Source organism: Schistocerca gregaria, chromosome 4 (genome assembly GCF_023897955.1).
Source record: "Schistocerca gregaria isolate iqSchGreg1 chromosome 4, iqSchGreg1.2, whole genome shotgun sequence".
NCBI lineage: Eukaryota > Metazoa > Arthropoda > Insecta > Orthoptera > Acrididae > Schistocerca > Schistocerca gregaria.
The window spans coordinates 275,377,895-275,397,923 of NC_064923.1; the positions used below are offsets into that span (position 1 = coordinate 275,377,895).

At 38.3% G+C, this 20,029-nt stretch overlaps 1 protein-coding gene across 5 annotated transcripts in view; it reads right to left on the reverse strand.

Annotated features, from left to right (window-relative positions):
• Positions 1-20,029, reverse strand: part of LOC126266942 (uro-adherence factor A) — a 136,468-nt gene that overhangs the window by 115,786 nt on the left and 653 nt on the right. Inside the window, exon 1 of one of the 5 annotated variants that reach the window (XM_049971639.1) lies at positions 19,539-19,938. The exons of 3 other annotated variants lie outside the window; for them this stretch is intronic. The gene's annotated coding sequence lies outside the window, so the exon portion shown is untranslated. Of the gene's footprint in view, positions 1-7,154; positions 7,385-19,538; positions 19,939-20,029 lie in introns of those variants that run through there. One more of the 5 variants, XM_049971640.1, reaches the window with a different exon arrangement.

Consider the following 20,029-nt stretch of genomic DNA (forward strand, 5'->3'; position numbering starts at 1 on the left):
ACAGTAAATACTCAGTCCAAAAAAAGTTGGGAGTATGTGGTCGCGAAAAAGTAATGAAGAAATCTACACCCAAATGGTAAAAGTATCAGATGCTTTGAGAAAAAGTAGAATTTTATTTTATGGTCACCTGGCTCGAATAAATCTGGAAAGACTGACTAAAATAATATCTAAACATTTTGACAAAAATTCCAAAACACAAATCAGTAGTTTTGGGGAAGTAAAAAAGGGCTTAGCAGAAATTAATGCTATGAAAGCAGAAATTCTATACAGGCCCACTTTTTGAAACAAGATTAGGAAGTTCAGGAGTTTTCAGGAAAAGGTCAGAAAGCACGTCACTATATGAACAGATGAAAGAAGGTGGTCAACGTCAAGGAAAGAAAAATTAGTTTCATAACTGTTGGTGCACCAGATAAAATATATGATGTTTAAGTCACTGTGGTACTCATTTAAATTAGAAAAGGTTGGTATTGTTTGTTGAACACAGTCACATTCACTTATAAACTAATTCTAAGTTGGAATTTTAAGAGACATTACATGAATTTTGAAACAAAAGAAATAAAGATAACAATCTAAGCAACTTTAGTACAGTATTTGGCAATCACTACAGCTTCAGGTTGTCAATGATACATCTTGCAGGATGTAAAATACACTGGTATAAATGCTGCACTTTTGTTCAATTCCACAGTCACAAAAGGTTAATGTCATGGAATAACCTCATTTCTGCAAACTATCCTTTGAACTTGCAATCCCTGTTCTGAGCCTATTCAGAGCTTTCCACAGGGACATTCTTCAGTGAAATCAGCAACTAGATTTTCCAATGAACTGCCTGAAAGTCAAGGCATGATTAGAATGACACCAAGGTACTTGAGCTGGAAACCTTGCCCCAGCTGCACTCTTCTCCATGTCACTAGAAGTTTCCTGTGGTTCTATCTGTTCCTCAGATGGAATGTGCACACTTGTGCTTTTCTGGGATTTGGTTTTAACTGGTTCTTACAGTGGTATTTATCTAACTCCTTCAAAACAGCATCAGATTTTGTTCCTCTTGTTCAAAGGTCTCACTTTGGGAAGAAAGTGTAAGGTCATCAGCACAGGTGAAATTGTGTGTGCTATAATCTCAACAAAGTACTAATTTTCGTCCTAACAAGATGTGGCCCTTCCACAATCTTGGGCCACGTAACAGTTCATTGTTATATCAACTGGAATGATACTGGATTTAATAAACATTATGTCCAAACATTATTTTCAGTCACAACTAATGCAAGATAGCTAAACCTCAATGTTGACCCAGGCGTTTGGCACACTCACAATATTCCATACAATACGAAAGATTTTCAATGAGGTTAAAATCCATGGATTGTTTGTGTTGGAACATGAGAGTGGATTGGAGTGGAGTGGGCAGCATCTAGTACTGTTTTGTTTTTCATTAAAATAGAGAGCAAATTGCATAACTTGGTTGTCCAGCAGCTCATTGTAGCTGTTACATCTGACAACACTAATCAACTCAAATGATGGTCCCACTTCTCTTTAATTAAAAGACCCTAACGGACATCACAGACCCATCACTAGTTACCACCACCATTTGTATGCAGTCCTCCCAAAAAATTTTACATAGTTAGTCCGCAGCAAATATAATGCAAATGGAAAAACTAGTAGAAGCCGACCTCGGGGAAGATCAGTTTGGATTCCGTAGAAATATTGGAACACGTGAGGCAATACTGACCTTACGACTTATCTTAGAAGAAAGATTAAGGAAAGGCAAACCTACGTTCCTAGCATATGTAGACTTAGAGAAAGCTTTTGACAATGTTGACTGGAATACTCTCTTTCAAATACTAAAGGTGGCAGGGGTACAATACAGGGAGCGAAAGGCTATTTACAATTTGTACAGAAACCAGATGGTAGTTATAAGAGTCGAGGGACATGAAAAGGAATCGGTTGTTGGGAAGGGAGTAAGGCAGGGTTGTAGCCTCTCCCCGATGTTATTCAATCTGTATATTGAGCAAGCAGTAAAGGAAAGAAAAGAAAAATTCGGAGTAGGTATTAAAATCCAGGGAGAGGAAATAAAAACTTTGAGGTTCGCCGATGACATTGTAATTCTGTCGGAGACAGCAAAGGACTTGGAAGAGCAGTTGAACGGAATGGACAGTGTCTTGAAAGGAGGATATAAGATGAACATCAACAAAAGCAAAACGAGGATAATGGAATGTAGTCGAATTAAGTCGGGTGATGCTGAGGGAATTAGATTAGGAAATGAGACACTTAAAGTAGTAAAGGAGTTTTGCTATTTGGGGAGCAAAATAACTGATGATGGTCGAAGTAGAGAGGATATAAAATGTAGACTGGCAATGGCAAGGAAAGCGTTTCTGAAGAAGAGAAATTTGTTAACACCGAGTATAGATTTAAGTGTCAGGAAGTCATTTCTGAAAGTATTTGTATGGAGTGTAACCATGTATGGAAGTGAAACATGGACAATAAATAGTTTGGACAAGAAGAGAATAGAAGTTTCGAAATGTGGTGCTACAGAACTGAAGATTAGATAGGTAGATCACATAACTAACGAGGAGGTATTGAATAGGATTGGGGAGAAGAGAAGTTTGTGGCACAACTTGACGAGAAGAAGGAATCAGTTGGTAGGACATGTTCTGAGGCATCAAGGGATCACCAATTTAGTACTGGAGGGCAGTGTGGAGGGTAAAAATCGTAGAGGGAGACCAAGAGATGAATACACTAAGCCGATTCAGAAGGATGTAGGTTGCAGTAGGAACTGGGAGATGAAGATGCTTGCACAGGATAGAGTGGCATGGAGAGCTGCATCAAACCAGTCTCAGGACTGAAGACCACAACAACAACAACAACAACAACAACAACAACATATCACTCACCTATAGGCATAACATGATATGCCTTACCATATAACATATACAGACCTCCACAATTCACTGTTGGTGCCTATGAACACTGGAACTGAGGTACTGTGCTGATATGAATCAGCAAGTTTATGGCATGCAAACCTGCTCCAAGTATACACTTGATGCTATTGCTTCCAGAGAATTCGTTACTAAATGGGTTGAAAATGACTACCTGATGTTCTGTAGCAATTGCCAATTCAGAGAGAAATATGTTTTAACCACATGCTGGGAGACAAGTAGTGATCCCAGTCCATTATATTTATCTTTCAGCTGCAATTCTGACACACATATCTTGTAGATTGGGACGTTTGTCCCCGAATTCAAATCCCTAAAACAGTAAGTCTTGATGCACTACTTCCTTCACAGTATTATTTTTGCTATGCCCATAGCAAGTAGCTCATTTGGTCTATATTGCCCTAATATCACATCCTGGTTAATTATTTACATGTTCCACAGATCATCTGAATCATTCTTTTATCAAAATGATGTAGAATGAGTCAGTTTACAAGATAAAACAATGGAAACAGCAGGTTGGAATATCAACAATATAAGAAAAGATAGACTGCTACTTGCCATAAAGATAACAAGTTAAGTTGAAGACAAGCACAATTAAAAGACACTGGCACATAAGCTTTCAGTCATAACCTTCATCAGACAAAAAAGAGAGACATGCATCATTTGTTCACATAAGCAAGCACACCTTGTGCACACATGACCGCCAACCCTGGCAGTTCGGACCAGAATGCAACTATCATGTGGAACGGAAGCAGCAAGCTAGAGAGGGCGGGGAAGGGGAAGGGATAGCAGTGTATGGGAGGGGGCAAATAGGAGTGCTGTCTGGTGGAGTGTTTAGGAACTAGAATGCCAACATGTTCTACTCTGCAATTCACACTTCAGTGAATGACAGAGAGTTCATACTATTTCTCTACTGCTCCACTCTTTTCAGTGCTTAGTAAATATGAACACTTAAATCTTTCTGTAGGAGCTCTGATACTTCTTATTTTATTAAGATGATCATTTCTCCCTATGTAGGTTGGCACCAATAAAATATTTTTGCATTCAGTGGTAAAAGCTGGTGAACAAAATTTTGTGAAAAGAACTCACATCAACAAAAGATGCCTTTGTTTTAATGATTGTCACTACAACTACATACCTGCGACACTCTCTCCCCTATTTTGCAGTAACACAAAATTAGCCGTCATTCTTTGGACTTTTTGATGTCCTCCTTCAGTGCTATCTGGTAAGAATCCCATATAGCATAACAATACTTCAGCACAGGACAGACAAGCACAGTATAGGCAGTTTCTTTAGTACACCTGTTGCACCTTCTAAGTGTTCAGCCAAAACAATGCAGACTTTGATTTGCCTTCCCCACAACATTATCTGTGTGATTGTTTCAGTTTAAGTTGTTCATAATTTTCATTCCTAGGTATTTAGTTGAATTGACAGCCTTTAGATTTGTATGATTTATTATGTAAAAAACATTTAACATATTTCTTTCAGTACTCATGTGGATGACCTCACACTAAATTTAAGAGTCAATTGCCACTTATTGCACCAACAGATGTAGTGTCTAAGTGATTTTGCAATTGGAGGAAATTGCTACCAAGCTGTCAATAGGACCTGGCCTGACTGAGGAACAGCACCAGTGAGTGATAGGTGTTGTGCACCAATTTTCGAATTCTTTCAAATCAGGTGTGGAGAAAAGTCAAACCAAGTGCTAAAACACCATCTCAACAGTGGAAATCATCCACCAATCAGCCAGCACTTGTGCAGGGTGTTGCAGACGGATATTGGACAATAATGGAGGAAGAAGATTTCTACCCATTTCTGCACATTTATGACATCCAAGACTGCTTGGAAGGAGTACTGTACAAGAAGCATTCCATTAATAATGCAGAACCTTCTTTTTCTGAAAGCAGGTTGGTTTCATTCAGGATTCCAAGACACCATATTATTCCCCATCTTTTAGCTACCAAACTCTATTTCTTAACTTAATCTCCATTCAATGTGACAGCCTAGTGCTGCCTTAATGGGAGGGCCTATGTGCCCACATGTTACCCCTCTATTGGTTGATGACAGCCAATGTCTTGCTGCTTCAAAAACCTCCCAATCATCCATGTACTGCTCCTCATGGAGTGTCCTTCACTGAACCAAACAAATGGAGGTTGGATGGTGTGAGATCTGGGCTGTTTAGTGGATGAGGAAGAACAGCCCAATGAAGTTTTGTGAGCTGCTCTCACGTGCACAGACTTGAGTGAGGCCTTGCACTGTCATGGACAAGGAGAAGTTTGTTTGCATTTTTGTGGCAACAAACATGCTGAAATAATTTCTTAAATTTCCTGAGGTTAGCACAGTATACTTCAGAGTTGATATTGCACCATTAGGGAGAACATCAAACAGAATAACTCCTTCAGAATCTCAGAAGACAGTTGCCATGATTTTAACATATGAGGGAGTGGCTCTGAACTTTTTCTTTGGAGGAGAGGTGTTGGAACACCACTACAAGGATTGCAGTTTTGTTTCTGCTTTGAAGTGATGAACTGATGCTTCATCATGTGACAATGTTCGACTAAAAAACCTCATGATCACCCTCGTAAAGCACAAGAAGTCCTTTGCAGATGGTCCTTTGTAGCTCTTTATGATCTTATGTTATGCATTGAGGAAGCCAGTGGTCACACACCTTTAAGTACTCCAACTGGTAGACAGATCTGTCAGCACTACCAACAGAGACATCCAGTTGAGCAGTGAGGTGTTTGACTGTGACCTGCAGTCAGTCACCTCAAATGGAAGTTCCTGCACATTCCAATATTGCAGGAGTCATAGCTGTGTGCAGCCGGCTGGCACATGGGAGATCGGACAGGTCTGCATAACCTTGTTGGCCAACAACTCACCACACTATTGTTCACTGGCAGGTCTCCACAGACTTCCGCAAGCAATGCTCTGGTTTCTACCAAAAGAAACTCAATGACAGCTTTCTGCTTGGAACCCATCTCCATTAAAGGCACCATTTTGAAGGGTACTTATAGTGCTCCCACCTATCAGAACTTCATGAAACTGTAGAGGCTCAAATGAGAACTTTAATAAGATGTTGGCAATAAGCTCTCATTGTATGTTGATGATGACCAGAGAGACTGGCATACAATACTGTTTGTTATAACTTCACATACTACACAGTGAAGCAAGACACTACAGGCTTCATACCATTCTTTCTGCTCCATGGTCATGACACTGAAACAACAATGGATACCACATTCCCGTTTCAACCGAATGACACTCAGAATGATTAAGTGAACCTCATCATCACCAGGACCAAAGATGCAAGGCAGCTGGTGCTTATATGCATTTTGGGCACCTAGGAGAAAGACCGAGGGCACTACAACACAAAGCACCAAGCAGTGGCATATAGTCCTGGAGACTTGGAATTGGTTTTACACATATGCACAAAGTGGGACAATTGGAAAAGTTGTTACTTTGTCACTTGTCGGACATCACTTATAAAGTTGAGTATTATGGCCCTTCGTCAAGAAGATAAAAGTGCAGAGACATCATACATGTTCCTCATATGAAGCCTTACTACAGTCCAGAGATGCAAATCAATGACAGCAGTTTCTCATTCATGGAAACTAAAGATCTCCTCAGTGATCAAGAAGCTTCAACAGGAGTGGCTATTTCTAATGCTCATCATAGTGAAAAATGATGTGATGACATGACTAAAATTTAAACTCCACCAAAGCTGCCACACAGAGGACCGTTGGCAACACCTACATCCAAGGTGCTGCAGTTGGTGCCAATAAAAACTTCTGAAACAGTGGGTCACTGTTTCTCCAGGAGATGGAGCAATGCTAACTGGCAGGCTGCAGGTCACCAGTTCAAACCTGAGTATCAGCAGTTGTTTGTTATTTGGTATTAATCACTTCTGGAAGGTTCTCAAAATTTCTAGTGTTTGTAATATTTGTATATTCTGAGATATTTGATGTCTGTATAAGTAGCAATGTTCTCCAAGAATTCAGCTCTGTTCTGGCTATACAATGGTGTTCACAATAAACATGCTTTCAGTGGTGTACTTCATTGACAACCCTGCTTTCATATTTGAACTTGTGAGTCTGTTTACAAAGTGACAGTATTTATAACAGTATCAACATTCAAATATGCTTATACATGCTGAAACTTGCATTTCCAACAAACTAGAGCCTGGATATATAGGAAAACAAGAGCCCCTCAGAAGCATAATGCAGGACCCACCTAGCTACGAATTTTGATTTTATTCCCAGCCAGTATTACCCAGCTGCAGCACCACCAATGATCCAGAGTACATGTGGTAGGCCATGAACACACTACCATCATCCATATGGAAGCTGCCCAACTGCCTGTGCTTGACTTCCAGGAAGAGTTGGCATAGAAGACCACCTCACAATAGTTATTCGCATGTGCTACTTTCCAATAGTAACCACCTGATGAAGTTGAACAGTTGCCTGAAAGACATATTGTGGGATCTGATCTATGTGATTGAGCAGCACATGTACGAGCTCTATATTCAACATTAAGTCAAGTTTATACCATGTTGCAGAAGTCTCTTTGCGGACCTTAGGTTTGATACACTTATATGCCAACATACAGACTACCTAATAGTACTTGCGGTTCGTAACAAGAGCAAATTCAGGACGAACTGTGCAATTCAAGACCATAATACTAGAAATGAAACTAATTTCTGTACAGGTTATGGGAGCTGGCTAAGGATCCAGAGTGGAGATTTGTATTTAGGTGCAAAAGCCATTAATCCCAAAATAATTTTTTCTCCTTCTGCAAGGAATTTGGGGATAATTCTGGACCATCATTTACACTGGACTGAACATCCAACTGCAATCTACAACAAGGAGTCAGTGTTGCTTTACTTTCTAAAGAAATATAAAAAATTATTTCTTTCAAGCTTAAAAAGAAGCTCATAGAGACACTAATACTTCCCATACTTGACTATGGTGATGCCATTCTCCAAGTACTTTTATATAAAAGCTCATGCAAGCCAGAACTGTTGATGATGCCTGTGTATGATACATATGTGGCATATATTTCTCTGACCACATCACACCAGTCTACGAGCCGTTATCACAGCTACATGCCAATAAGTGGTAGAATTATTATATTCTATGTTTGCTCTATTGTCTTCTCAACCACTGTGCTCCCTCTTATTTGTCTTCAACCCTTAACTCCACTATCTGGACAGCACAGCAGAAATACTCATTCTCAAGAAAGTAAAATTGTTTCTGTACCATCACATAGCACTGCCATGTTTTCTAAATCATTCCCTGTATTAGAAATCTGGCTTTGGAACAATCTTCCTCAGAACATTAGAGAAATTAAATTCCTTCCAAACTTCAAAAGACCATGCTAATGGACCATCTTCTATCACAATAGCCTTCTCCGCTACATTCTTTTCAGTCCCCCTCCCCCAGAACTTTTCCTTATCCCTTTTTTGCAGAGTTCTCTGTTTATATTCTGTTCTTTCCTAACAACCATGGTCACTGTCATTTCAATCTTCTCCTGTTCCTTTACCCACTTCGCTTCTGATAATACTTAACATGGCTTCAAATGTGCTAAGCTAGTCTATATCACTTTAAATGTCCTTTACTACTACACTACCACTACCACCACTACTACTACTACTACTACTACTACTACTACTACCACCACCACCACCACCACCACCTCCTATTATTAATGTCATTATTATCATCGTCATCAGTACTATCTATTATTATTTCCAAGGTTTTGTAAAATTTTTTGTATGTGTTGCTCCTGGTCAGATGTAAAATAGGGCCTTAAGGCACTAATCTAGTCAGACTAAATAAGCAGTAAATACACAAATAGATGAATAAGTAAATAAAAGCCTATACAGGTTACCCTTCAACATTAAGCAAGAAATTGTAAACTCACAAATATTCCAAAACACAGTTAAAGATAACATTATCAGCAAGACTATTATTTTCAGGATATTTCAGCAGGGGGATATAAATTAAATTTCACATCAAATTTTTAATTTTTCCAGTAGATCTATAGGCGGTTGGTATGTGCTCTGAGAAATCAGTTACATATATGCTGCATGTGAAGTAGTACATGAAAACAGTGGCCTCTTAGTAACAGAAGAGGAGCAGTACAAGCAGATTAGCACTAATCATAACTTGTTGACTATATAGACCTACATTACACATGTAACCGACATGGCTGCTTCTACCTGTAAATGTACAACTTGACTCATTCCATATCCTTCATGATGGAATTCAAGGAACACATTTATGAATGAAATAATCTTATTATGTATATTTTTTTATGCTGTAGCTGATAGAAAAAAAAACAATGGTTTCAGAATGTATCATATTTAGCTAAAGTGTGATATTAACCCTCCCTTCAGAAATTTTGGCTATGGTGACAAATTGATCAGTAGTCTAGTCCGAGGTCTAGGTTAGGCTCAAAGGCAATAATTTGATTGCAAAATCAACAAATGTGAATGCCAAATAAAAGTTGTGGTAGCAACTGATCTTAAGTGTAGCACAATTTTCACATTTGTGCCATATTTAATGCACTTTTCATCATAATAACTGAAGCTGCATGATAAATTTTCAAATAACATAGGAGGGTTGGAACTTAAATAGTGGCAACTATTTATTCACAACCGATACAAAAGAGTTACATGTTTGCACCTGTTACTGTTCTTCAAAGTAGTCACCAGTGTTGTGTAGAACTCATTGCCAGCAATGTGGAAGGTGTAGTATACCGTTAGCAGAGCCTGTTCTGTTGATGGTGCAAATGGAGCGATCGAAAGTTATGGTGATTCTCATATACGACTGTGGTGGTGTTATCCTAATGAATTACTTTCCTCCGTGACAGACCATCAATGTGCAGCATTACTGTTCATTTTTGGAGCATCACTGTGACCAGCCTTGTGAAAGAAGCGGTGCCACTTTCTGCACAACCCACACATCATTTTTCACGACAATGCGCGGGCGCATGCAGTGCAAGCTGTGGCTGCTCTGTTCGGTCGATGGGACTGGGTAGTAATGTACCATCCACCATACTCCCCAGACTTAAGCCCTTGTGACTTAGATGTTATTCTGAAGATGAAGGAACTACTTCGTGGCATTCGCTTCAGAGCTGTTCCAGGGATTCGACAGGCAGTAGACCACTCCATTCGCACCATCAACAGAACAGGCTCTGCTAATGGTATACTACACCTTCTACATCGCTGGCAGCAGGTTTTGCACAATGTTGGTGATTACTTTGAAGGGCAAACATGTAACTCTTTTGTATCAGTTGTTAATAAATAGTTGCCACTATTTTTAAGTTCCAAACCTCGTACATTCGAGTTGCCAACTAGTGTTTTGATGCATATTAAGTACATATACCCTACATAAAGCACAAAAAGTGCAAGGGGGTCCACTACATACCTTGTATCATCGGATTCATTTTAGACACAAAGGCAACACCTATGACAACAGTAGACCTACAAATATATATACATGCTAACTCAGCAGAATATGAAGGACTGAAACATTTTATGATGAGATAAAAGAAATTCTTCAAATGATCAAATTAGACAAAAATTTAATTGTGACTGGTAACACTTAATTTAAGAATCGTGAAAGGTTGTATATGATGAAGAGGTCTGGAGATGATGGAAGGTTTCAGATAGATTATATAATGGCATGGCAGAGACTCTGAAAACACATTTTTAACTGCAAAACATTTCTAGGGGTAGATGTGGTATCTGGTCAATTTACCGGTTATGAACTAGAGATTAAAACTGAAGAAATTGCATAAATGTAGGAAATTAAGGAGAGAAATGTAAAAAAATTGGGATATGGGACTTGGATAAATTGAAGTAACCAGAGATTGTTAAGAGTTTCAAAGGGAGCGTTAGGCAATGACTGGCTATTTCAGGTGACAGAAATACAATAGAAGAGGAATAAGTAGCTTTCAGAAATGAACAGATAAGGCAGTGGAGGATTAAATAGGCAAAAAGATAATGTCCACTAGAAATCATCTGATAAAACACAAGGTATTTACTGTAACTGACAAAAGCAGAGCATACAGAAATGCTGAAAATGAAGCATCCAAAAGGGAATACATACATCTAAAAAATGTGTGTAACAGAAAGTGAAAAATGGCAAAACAGGAACTGCTAGAGGAAAGTAGTACAGTCGTCTAAGCATGTGTGACTACGGGAAAGAGATGCTGCCAACATGAAAATTAAAAAGAGACCTTTGTGGAAAGGAGAAGTAGCTATACGAATATCAGAAGTGCTGATGGTAAGCCAGAAATAAGTAAAGAAGGGAAAGGTGACAAGTGAAAGTAATAAATAGAATGGTTATACAAGAGAAATGAACTTAAAAACTAATATAGAAAGGGAAGAGAAAGTAAATAAAGATGAGATAATAGTACTGCTAGAATACTGAATGACCCAAATTGAAGCAAGGCCCCTGGAGCTGGAGTAGATGACATTCCCTCAGAATTACTGAGATACTTCGGAGAGCCAGCCATGACAAAAATATTGCACCTGATGTACAAGATACACAAGACAGGGAAAATGCCCTTGAGCTTCAGAGTGTAATAATTTCAATTCCAAAGAAAGCATGTGCTGACAGGTGTGAATGCTACCAAACTATTACTTTAGTATGCCCACAGTTGTAAAATTGTGACACAGATTATTTACAGAAGAACAGGGACACTAGTAGAAGCGTACCTCAGGACAGATCTGTTTGGATTCTGGAGAGGTTAGGTTAGTGTTGTTTAACGTCGCGTCGACAACGAGGTCATTAGAGACGGAGCGCAAGCTCGGGTTAGGGAAGGATGGGGAAGGAAATCGGCCGTGCCCTTTCAAAGGAACCATCCCGGCATTTGCCTGAAATGATTTAGGGAAATCACGGAAAACCTACATCAGGATGGCCGGAGACGGGATTGAACCGTCGTCCTCCCGAATGCGAGTCCAGTGTGCTAACCACTGCGCCACCTCGCTCGGTGGATTCTGGAGAATTTGAGAAAAAGACCAGGCAATACTGGCCCTATGACTTACTTCAGAAGATGTGTTAAGGAAATGCAAATCTATGCTTGTAGCATTTATCGATTTAAAGAAAGGAAAGTTATTGACAATGTTGAATGAATTACACTTTTGGACATAGCAGGGATAAATTACGGGGTGTGAAAGGTCATTTACAACGTGTACAGAACCCAGATTGCAGTTTTAAGGGTTGAAGGACATGAAATGGAAGCAGTAATTGAGAATGGAATAAGATATGGTTGTATCCTATCCCCAGTCTTACTCTGTACGTTGAACACACAGTAAGGAAAACAAAGGAGAAATTTTGGAAGTGGGAATTAAGATTCAGGGAGAATGAATAAAATTTTTGAGGTTTACCAAGGAGATGGCAAAATACTTGGAACAGCACCTGAAAGAGATGAATAATGTCTTGAAAGTGGTTATAAGATGAACAACAACAAAAGTAAAACAAGGGCAATGGAATGTAATCAGATTGAATCAGTTGATGCTGAAGGAATTAGGTTAGGAGAATGAAACATTAAAAGGAGTAGGCGTGTAGTATTATTTGTCCAACAAAATAAGTCAAAGTGGCTAAATTACGGAGGAAAATAAATTCTGCCTAACTCTTAACATTTGCATCAGATAGACTTGCTTTTACCAGTATGTATACACCCAACAGTGATCTATGTAAAGTTAAAATGCTCAAGTATTAGATAGTAAGAGTAGTATAGGAAGAGTAACAGGGGCTTTTTTTCAAACTAAATGTCCAGTAATTATTTCTGTTTAACAATATCTTGTTACATATTGACATATCAAGTAAAATGTTTGATTATTTTCAAAAATAAATCATACTGATTTCAACAACATATGCCATACATTTTAATGTCATGCTGCTGCAAGACTACAGTGGAAAACCCAGGATGGAATGTAACAATATTACAGAAGTAAAGTTGCTACTCCACATATAGCGGAGATGCTGAGTCGTGATAGGCACAACAAAAAGATTCAAACAATTATATCCATTAAGGCCTTTGTCAGCAATAGATACACATACACACAGGCAGTCTCAGACTGCAGACATGTGTGCAAGTTGCGTTTGTGTGAGTGTGTGTGTGCATGTGTGTCTATTGCTGACAAAGTCCTTAATGGCTGAAAGTTATAACTGTGTGAATCATTTGTTGTGCCTATCGCGACTCAATATCTATGCTATATGGTGAGTAGCAACTTTCCTTCTCTAATAAATTACTCTTGTCTTTGTTGACAATAATTCTTTTTATTTTTCTACTTCTTTTGATAAGTTTTGCTCTTAGTATCATCAGATCTGTGGTGTAAAATATTGCATGAAAAAATATGGAAAACAGTTTTCTGTACAATGACGCAATATGCAAAATACCACCTAAAATTAGTTGGAGGAACAATTGTCTGTACATGAAGCACTGAGTTCTGTTATATACTTCAGCTGCTACATAGTATCTAGTCAACTGCAAACGGCGACCAAATTGGCTCACACCATCTAGCATGTTACAAAATTAATGTCTTTTGCCACAAGATGGCATCAGAGGCAACATCTATACCAGACTAAAAATTGAACAGATTATCATAACACAATTTTTACAGATCAGAAAATACTGAGTAACTTATATGTCATTTGTAGTTTAGTGATGACCATCACTGTTGTGCTTTAACATAACCCCAAAAGAACAACAAATAGAATGGAAAAATATATCAAAATAGTTAATTTTTGAAAATATAATGTAACTGGATAGATAACGAAACTTACCCACGAGGTGGCAATAAGAGAAAACACATATAAAAATATTGGAATTTGCAAGCTTTCAGAGCCAGTGGTTCCTTCTTCTGGCACAAGGGTTAAGGGGGAAGGATGAGAGATGAAGGAAAAGAACTGCTGAGGTGCAGGAAATGAGGACAGTTTGGAAAAGTCACCCAAAAGTCTTTCCTTCTCATTCCATCTGCTAAGTCTCCCCTGACATGGGATTCTGGGCAACTTATCCAAACTCTCTCCATTTTCTACACCTCATCAGTTCTTTTCCTTCACCCCTCTTCCTTCTCATATAGCCCTTTTGCCAGGAGGAGAAGCCACTGGCTCCAAAAGCTTGCAAATTTCAATATCTTTACATGTGTGTTCTCCTGTTACCATTTGGTGAGTACATGTTTCTATCTGTCCAGATACATTATGCTTTCAAAAACAGAAAGTCTTATAGACAATATACTTTCAAATGTGAACAACACAGATCTAGAAACTATTAATACTGACTTAGGACTATCCAATTATAATGCCATCATCCTTAAAATTCCAGCTACACCAGTGAAAGAAAGGAACATACTTCTTTAACATTATGAAAAGGATAGATTGCATTCTCCATAAAGATGATATATTGAATTGCAGATAGGCACAAAAAAAGACTATTACACACAATATTTATGGATGGAGTGGCCAGAGAGAACAGTCATGTGTGTGTGTGGTATGCTTGTTCATGTGAATGTGTGCATGTTTTTGTTTTCTGAAGAAGGATTTGGCTGAAAGCTTCTATGTAACAGTCTTTTAGTCATACTAATCTGTAACTCTATATGACATCTTTATGGTCAATATCAAGATATCCTTTTCATAGCATTTTGATGTTCTGTGGAAAATTTTGCTAGTTTTGTTGGTAGTCTCAGTAACGAATCTGGGTTAGAAGTGCTTTCACACTCACGTACCAATAGTGCTTTCTCCTCGATGCTCATGTCCAATTTTTAAATGTGTTTGCCTAAAATATTGATTACAGTCCATTCATGTCAGATCACTAAATCTAGTTCCGGGACTGTGTCAGGGATTAAGATTTCCTGAAGGACTTTAAAAATGCTTAGTTCTCAATTGAACACATCCAACAGTTTATGGAACATTTAAAGACTTGAGAGAAAATATACTGACAGGTAATTGCAAAGGCAACACTACATAGACATGATGACATCATAAGAATGTTGGGCAACAAATCAAAATCTGCGTGGGACATTGTAAAAAGTGAACCAGGGAAGATATATGAAGAATGGGAAATAACAATTACAAATACCGATGATGTCAATATTGGCAAAAAAGACTTGCCAAATTACATAAATGATTACTTTATAAATGCTTCTCAAAAACTTGGTTTAGATTTCACAAATCAGGATAAACTTTGGTTGTGCCCTTCAGCATACAGCATGTACTTAGTTCCAAATAATGAACATGAAGCAGTGGAGGTGATTAAAAGCCTCAAATGCATAATATCAGCAGGTGTAGATGTGCTAGTGTCACTTATAATCTGTACTGCTTCACAAATCAAAGCCGTTCGCTCACATTCTGAATTTATCATTCACTGACAGAGGGCTGCCCCAAAGATTAAAAATATCAAAAGTGATAGGCCTACCTTTATTCAAGAGTGGGAATAGACATAAAGTTGAAAATCACCAACTCCTCTCAGTATTCTGTAAAGCAACTGCCAGATTTTTGAAACAATGAATTGCCCAGTACTTAGATGTCTACAGCCTACTGAATAATAATCAGCATGGCTTTCGAAGAGGTAGAAGTACACTAACAGTGATACATGATTACACTGATGAATTGGTTACAAGTATAGATAACAACAATAGTGTTGTTGGAGTTAATTTACATCATTTGAAAGCTTTTGGTATGGTTTGCCATGAACTTCTTTTGTACGTATTGGAAGTAATGGAAATAAAAGGCATATAGGCAGTCACTTTTCCCTCGTTCTGTTTGGGAGGGGAACAGGGAGAGAAGATGCTAGTTGTGGTACGAGGTACCCTCCACCACGCACCGTATGGTGCATTGGGGAGTATGTATGTAGATGTAGAATAGAAAACAAGTAGTATCAACCATATTTGAAAAATAGATCATAGGTTGTGGAGCTCACATCGGCTCATGCTAATCACAAAATCAGATTATTATCTCATGCAAGGAAAGTCAAAATAGGCGTACTCCAGGAGGTTAGTGGATTGGCCCCCTTCTGTTCCTTATTTATATAAATGACACACACCTCAGAAACTGCAACCATGATCATTGTGTTTGCAGATGATACTAGTGCAGTAGTAAGTGATGTTAAGGAATCTCTTTCCAATACAACTGGTCAAGTCCTCAAGTTACTGCAGTCTTCATTTTACGCCTTAATATAAAGAAAATGAACTATAATTATATTATTTGGATAGATCAGTCAAAACCAAGATCACCATCTGGTACTGGGAAGAAATGAGTTAATAGGGTACGATGCAAAATATGTTTTGGAATGTACGTTGACCAAGACTTAAACTGGAAAAACCGTGTAACTAAACTCTTCCAGCTACTCAGTTCTGCATATTCTGCTCTGAGAATTATTTCTAAAGTTTGCTTTTCAGATGGTGCTAGAACTGCTTATTATAGTTATTCATAGTCCTTTGTGGCTTATGGAATGGTTTCCTGGAGTTAGATTAACAGTCGATTAAATCAAATTTTTACATTACAGAAAAGGGGTATTCAATTCTTGTCAAATAGCTCTGCTAGGGTTTACTGTGAGCCCTTATTTAAAATGTCATGTTTGATTACTGTATACACTCCTTGTACATGTACAAATGTGTCTTGAGGACAAGAGCTAGACTCTCTGACCTGCAAGCCACTGTGAAATGCATGGCAGAGTGTACATCCCATTGCACAAGTTATTAGAGTTTGTTTCCTTTCCAGTCACATATGGAGCGCAGGCAGCATTATTACTAAATGCCTCTGCAAATGTGGCATAATTATTGTAATCTTGTCCTCATGGTCCCTTTGAGAACAATACATAGAGGTTGTAGTATATACCTACAGTCATCAATTAAATAAGATTCTTGAAATTTTGTGTCCATGCTTTCTCGAGATAGATTACATCTGTCATCAAGAATCTTCCTGCAGTTTCTTCAGCATCTCTGTGACACTCTTCCATGGGTTAAATAAACTTATATACATTCAGTATCCCAGAATAATCCTATCTGGTACAGGTCCTACACACTTGTGCAACATTCTAGAATGGGTCGCACCAGTTATTTGTAAGGCATTTCCCCAGTATTCTACCAATAAACCAAAGTCTACCACCTACTATACCCATGAATTAGTCTAAGTGATCATTCCATATAATATACCTACAAAGTGTTATACCCAGGTATTTGTGAGTTGGCCGATTCCAACACTGACTTATTGATATTATAGTCATAGGATACTAAGTTTTTTTTGTTTGTGAAGAGCACAGTTTTAGATTTCTGAACATTTAAAGCAAGTTAACAATCTTTGCACCCCTTTGAAATCTTAGCAAGATCTGACTCAATACTTATGCTGCTTCTTTTGGACAGCACTTCATTATAAATAACAGCATCATCTGCAAAAAGTCATGTTTATTATTAATATTGTCTGCAAGGTCATTAATATACAATACAAACAATGAGGGTCTCAACGCACTTCCTTGGGGAACACCAATAGTTACTTGTACAACTGGCAATGACTCTCCTTCTGAGATAACCTGCTGTTCCCTACCTAGCAAAAAATCCTGTCATGTCATAAATTTCACATGATACACCATATGATCATACTTTTGACAATAAGCATAGATATGGTAGCGAGTCAAATGCTTTTCAGAAATCAAGAAATTCTGCATCTATCTGACTGCCTTAGTATAAAGCTTTTGTACAAGAAAGGTGTGAGTTGAGATTCACATCATCGATGCTTTCGGAATCCATGATGGATGGCACGGAGGAAGTTGCTCTGTCTGAGATACCTCCTCATTATGTTTGAGATCAGAATATGTCCCTTGTAGTTTTGTGGTTATTAACCTTATTGTAAATGGGTGCAACCTCTTCTTTCTTCCAACAATTGGACACATTTACCACAATTACTGCAGTTATAACACACACAGCTTTGGATCCCTCCATATAGTACAAGTTAGAATAGATTGAACTGAAATACATGTGAACCACTTTAATGGAATTCTTTAAAATGCACTGCCGATATACATAAAGAGGTTGGAGACAGAAGTGGCTTTTAGAGCAGTGTTAAAAATGGTTCAAACGGCTCTGAGCACTATGGGACATAACATCTATGTTCATCAGCCCCTAGAACTTAGAACTACTTAAACCTAACTAACCTAAAGACATCACACAACACCCAGCCATCACGAGGCAGAGAAAATCCCTGAACCCGCCGGGAATCGAACCCGGGCGTGGGAAGCGAGAACGCTACCGCACGACCATGAGATGCGGGCAGAGCACTGTTACAATCATTTCTTATTGAGAGGTGTTTCAACAACGTAAACGAATATGTTAGCTTACAGGAATACTACACCCTCATTTGTGGAGTTCTTTTGATTCTATTAACTGATGTACCACCTATGCTGTGTTTTCATTGCAAAGATTGTTTCTGTTGTTTGTTTGCTGTCTCTCCCATTTCAGATGCAGTGTAATACATGCCCTCAGAGAAGGGATGTGATGCTAGCACAGTTGCTATCGATATAGTGTTGGCAGGTTTCCATGTGTTCATGCATTATACTTTTCAATGGCACTGTAAAATGTGTTTTTATTTTTTCAGGGGTGTTTATATTGATCTTTCATGATTTAGCTATATCACTGATTTACTTATTGTGCATGTTGTAGGTGGTGGTGGTGGTGGTGGTTAGTGTTTAACGTCCCGTCAACAACGAGGTCATGAGAGACGGAGCTCAAACTCGGGTTAGGGAAGGATTGGGATGGAAATCGGCTGTGCCCTTGCAAAGGAACCATCCCGGCATTTGCCTGAAACGATTTAGGGAAATCACAGAAAACCTAAATGAGGATGGCTGGAGACGGGATTGAACTGTCGTCCTCCCAAATGCGAGTCCAGTCTGCTAACCACTGCGCCACCTCGCTCGGTGTGCATGTTGTACTTTTCAGCAGAGTTGTTTAACGTGTTTTCATTTTTTAAGCATTGCTTTTATTTTCAAAATGTTTTGTTCACCGTTTTACTTCTTGTGCTTGTTGCAATCACAATGTAGACTTTGTATTTGTGAGTCCCCTACCAATGATTTATCGAGTGAGGTGGTTACACCAGTCTTAAAGTAGATGGCTTGCATTCAGGAGGCGGGGTTTATTTCTCTGCCAGCCATCCTGACTTGGGTTCTCCATATACCATCTTACTTTGTTAATGTTTCATATACACATATATTACTTCTGTAATGTATCTGACATGTTCAATGCTATTGTACTAAATGGCCTGTTGATGAATAAATAAAATGAACAAGCACTTGTAATGAATATGTGCACTGCAATAAAATCATGGTAATCAACAGTAATACAAAAAGTCTATTGGATAGAACATTACGAAAATATGCCTCTCCTATAGAACAAAGTAAAAGTTGGCATGTCACTACATGATAATTTATGTTTAGCACTGACAATGGTACAATTAAAGAAAAAAACATCATCTTTACAGGTTACCATCATAAAGGTTCCTGTTGCCTCACTAGTTGGCTAACAATATAGACTGATTTAATAAAGGTTCCTTTTTTTAATGAAAATAGGTAAATTTGTATATCTTGATGTCTTAAGGGGAACACTGTATTTTTAAATACCTGATATCAATGAAAGCTACATAATCCATAAAGATTCATATGTAGATATCTATGTACCTCTTGAAAAATTTGATCCACTATTTAAATACTGTAGAATACATAACAATGACCCACAAATTGAGTGTAATTAAGTGTTCACAAGTCACACACATTCTGTGGTCTGGTGCAGATGTCTCTAATGCCATCTTTGGGAAAAGATGTTTAATTTGTGATATGCCTAATTGTATGAACCACCTTGAGCACTCATGTTAAGAAAGAAAATTTATAACTGACTTGATACTGAGTATCCATTAAGATGTGTAACTGAACTCATTGCATCATGTACAGGCAACTGTTTCCCACCTAGTCTTACATTACGTTTTGCATACTGTGTCGTACACAAAATCGTTTTCAATCTTTTCTCACGTAATATTTTGTATCACAGAGCTGATGATGCTGAGAGTAAAACGCATCACAAGGAGTAAAACACAAATACTGGTGACCAAGACAAG